At 35.7% G+C, this 4,452-nt stretch overlaps 1 long non-coding RNA gene across 2 annotated transcripts; it reads right to left on the reverse strand.

The window, feature by feature from the left end:
• Nucleotides 1–1,974: 1,974 nt before the first annotated feature.
• LOC112519885 lies at nt 1,975–4,382 on the reverse strand. Of its 2 annotated transcripts, none has more exons than XR_003069963.1 (5): nt 4,082–4,382; nt 3,045–3,132; nt 2,773–2,883; nt 2,131–2,248; nt 1,975–2,058 (listed from the first exon to the last, which is right to left on the reverse strand). It is a non-coding gene; the product is annotated as an uncharacterized LOC112519885 (long non-coding RNA). The 2 variants fall into 2 exon arrangements; XR_003069962.1 differs by having other exon boundaries at nt 2,773–2,886.
• Between the last annotated feature and the right edge of the window lie 70 nt (nt 4,383–4,452).

Consider the following 4,452-nt stretch of genomic DNA (forward strand, 5'->3'; position numbering starts at 1 on the left):
GCCGTGAATTTTAACGATTTTGAAGTTTCACTGGTTTTATTAGAGAAGATTTAACGATGATATAAGTTACACTTGGTTTAGGTAAGTAGTTATTGACAGTTTTTGATACATACCGTTTAGGTTTTGAAGCTTCTGACCACTGCACCTCGTAAGGGGGCACGACCCCYATGACCCCGACATTCAGTGATCCCGGATGCAAATTAACTTATTCAAAAGTGCTCCCTGCAACTCTTAGGGACCATTTACCAAACGCTTACCCGGGTAAGCGTTTACCAAGTCATATTACCTTACCGGATGAATATGACAAGAACCAAGAATTTTACCCGGTAAAAGCGAGACAAGAAACAARAGTCTTACCCGGTAAGTGAATGCGACAACTCTTACCACGGTAGAGCTTATCGGGTAAATTATTGMATACGGTGTTGTTTTAGTTGACTAAAATCTTACCCAGTAAGCAAGTAATAGTGTTGAATTTTATCGGTAAGCGCTTAACGGGTAAGTATAAAAAACATCCATTAAGCTAACATTATCATTTTGATTGCTTCATCAGCAATTAGAAACCATTCAAATATCAAACACAACTATTAAGCAGGTTAAAGCTAACATTATGACTCTTGATTGTTATAAGCAATTAGAAACCACTCAAATATCAAACAAAACCATTTAGCAGGTTAGAGCTAACAATATGATTCTTGATTGTTCAAAAGCATTTCTTTTCAAGATCCATTTTTTAGTTATCAGGTAGTCATTCACACCTTGAGAAATACAAGATAGTTGTTTCTCAACCTGATTTGAATAAACCATGTTTATGTGCCAACATAAATAATATAAATGCAGCAACAATATGGTAACCAAGCACAAAATCCYAAATCAAGATGGAGATGGGGRGATCTTGGATAACCCAAGTTAATTCRCGAGGTTTTTTAAATCCACYGRTGAGATATACACGAAATACATGTAGGATCRTCATTAGGACCATCATACTTGCCGACCATCGATGATATTAGCAGAAAAAAATTCAACTGAAACACTGATCAGTCAAAAGAATATGGCAAAATAGCAGCAGCGCTTAACAAGTGGTATGATTTGCTCTTAGTTTTTTTTACATATTAATACATATAACATGAACTTAGAAATAGGCATCATGCTTAGTGTTTTACAAATCGCATGAACTTCATTTTCGAGGAGAACATGAATCATGAAGCAATCCAAAACAATTACACAACATAAACATGAACAKCAACATACAACGGATTCACCCGATGCAGAGCAAGAAAAGACAAAAGTATGTCCACCCTTCTCACAGAAGATCTCTCGGAATAATAGTAAAAGAAATTTAAGGATTTGATGTATTGTTATAACGATGAACAAATTCTCTTTTTTAGGAGTCCAGCAATGATGTATCCTTCCTAACTAAACAAAAATCACTAACAGACAGACAGCAGGTATGCATTCAAAATTCAGGGTTCCATTTCTTTTGTGCATGGTCCTCCCTTCTCCTTTGTCAAATTGTTGGTCCCATCCGTTTCTCCTCACATCAAGCAAATGGGARCAAAATCATATCATCATTTCTTCCAACACCAGATATATGGAACCTAAAAATAAAATGAAATGAGATCTAGACCTTTTGTCAGCGATTTGAACTAATATTTTTGATTGCCCAACTGCTATTCTTTCCTGTTCGTTCTTTCCCACAAGCAGGAGAACCATGATGTACTGATCAAGTATCTGCTAGAAGACAAGCAATTTGACAAGACCAGATCTGTTGCAGCTTGCACTGTGTACAAAACATTACTTCAGTGGAGGTCCTTTGAGGCAGAGAAGACACAAATAYTTGATAGAAAGTTTATTAAGATTTATTCAATTTTAAAATATCAAATTCTTTCACGATGTCATAAGCCTACAACATTTGTACCTACGTTTGATTTAAATAACCATCCATGTGGTATTTATCAAAGAGTAACTTCAAAGAGTATTGTATTGACCCTTAAATAATCAAAGAGTAAATTACAAGAAGCATCTAAGTGGTATTTATCAGCTTGAGACCGCAACTTCAACCTGCAGTTTGGCACAACGATTTGTTGGTATTAAAGAACTACTTGATGATGTGTTATGCTTTTGTACCCTTACCTCTCTACCGCATCTTGAATTYGTTGTATCATGTACAACTCCATCCATATAGCATAGCAAAATCGTCTTCAGATTTCAATATCCTTCTCATCACAATTTACTTGAGAAACAAAATCCCCTGCCAGTCACAAGTTGATCAATTTAATCTCAGTTTAGTACTCAAACGCATCAARGATAAATACCTCCAAATATGATGTCGGTTCAACCAGATGAATAATAAACTTAGGGTCGTCCACCAATTCTTACCCGGTAAGCGCTTACCGATAGAAGTCAACACTATGATTAATTTTGATACGTAAGATTTTAGTATATCAAAACATATCGAATGCAACAATTTACTGGGTAAGCGCTTACCTGGGTAAGAGTAGTCATCCTCACTTAACAGGTAAGACTCTTCATCCTTCTCATCGCTCTTATCCGGTAAAAATCTTAATATAATTCTTATGTTCATCCAATGAAGAAATTTATCCAGTAAGCACTTACCGGTAAGTGTTTAGTAAATGGCCTCTTAGTATACAATTACATATATATGCTTGAAACAAATATAAAGAATTATATTAGAATATTTGCATATACAACTAAATGCAATATCACAAACTCAAAGAAACAAGAAGAGGAAAACAACAGTTAATGCAACCTGACCTCTTCTTCCCCAAAGGAATGTCCTCTTTGTCAATCTCYGTATTTGGCTTAACAAAGCAGCTTTAGCTTCTTCTTCTTCCTCCAGTCTTGACTGTAGCTTGACTTGACCATCTTCTAGGTTTACACATCACACAAATACAAAAGAACTGGATGAATAATAGAATACCTTCATACCACCAATAGAAGGGCAAATAATACTTTCTCAATGAATTTTATGGTCAGACGACGGGACATGCTTTTTCGATAAATTGAAACTCAGATATAAGACTTACGAATACTCTTCTATGACCACTTAAGGAATATTGAAGAAGCATGGCCAATTTTGACTCCTTATATGGTATGTGGGAATTTCTCTCCCATCTGTTAAGAAAACCATTGCAAGGGAGACGTAAGATGCACCATTGCAAGGGAGACGTAAGATGCACCAAAGGAACAAAGAAACATAGGGGTGCCATACCCTATTTAAATATCATTGGAAAACTAAGAAACTTTCCAAGACATTATGACAGAATAAGATGGTTAAAGAAGAGCCAATAGCCATAGGTTGCATTACAAAGATCAAATAATACAACTCCATTTCATGTGACATTTACACCTTAGTAATTTTAGAACTTTATGGTCAAATTTGTTATTACCAAACACTCTTTCCTTCACAAACATGGCATATCATGATTTAGGGGTCCTTTACCAAATGTTTACTCGAGTTAGCGCTTACTAAATCAAATTACATTATCGGATTAATATGGTAAAGACCAAGAATCTTATCCGGTAAGAGCAAGACAAGGACCAAGAGTCTTACCCGGTAAGTGAGGGCAAAGACTCTTACCACGGTAATTGTTTACCGGTTAAATTGTTGCATACGAATATACGATGCCGTTTTGATGGACTAAAATATTACCTGGTAAGTAAATGATAGTGTTATTTTTTGCCGGTAAGCACTTACCGGGTAAGTGTTTGGTAAACGGCCCCTTACTTGGTAAGTGAGGGTGATGACTCTTACTCGGGTAAGTGATTACCGGGTAAATTGTTGCATTACGATACCATTTTGATGTACTACAATCTTACCTGGTAAAATAAATTATAATGTTGGCTCCTAACAGTAAGCACTTACTGGGTAAGCATTTAGGTAAACGACCCCTTAGATATTCACAATTAAAAAATGGAAGAAATTGTAACATAAGTCACCATATGTCTCTGAAGTTGTTCTTTGCGCTTCATGAAATTCATATAAAACTCACAAAAGTATAGATTCGGGGAGTTACTGTATTCTGGTGGGAAGGGGGAGAAGTACCATGTTTCAATCTCGTACCTTCCAAGTTCTATAGTCACAATATTTTTAACTTTGGTGAACTCTTCATGTTCACGTAAGCTAGCAGCATCAAGCTCTTCATGGCCCTATATAAGCCAATTGAAGAAGAAGGTTCAGAAATCAAGTTTTGTAAAACTTCCACAACCTTCGTCTTGAATAAGTTGTGTTTGTTGCACATGAGATTCTTTAACGGACACCGATTAATGGGGATAGAGAGGCTCACTTCATTAACGGATTATAGTTGTGGCCATCATAAATGCAAAATTAGAATTCGTTGGACTAATATGCAGATAAAACCTTAGACCATGGAAAACTTTAGTAATATACAATTTTGTACTCATCATTCTAATCAACATTAGAAAAACCCAAAA

This window comes from Cynara cardunculus (genome assembly GCF_001531365.2).
Source record: "Cynara cardunculus var. scolymus isolate 2C chromosome LG 10, CcrdV1, whole genome shotgun sequence".
Lineage (NCBI taxonomy): Eukaryota > Viridiplantae > Streptophyta > Magnoliopsida > Asterales > Asteraceae > Cynara > Cynara cardunculus.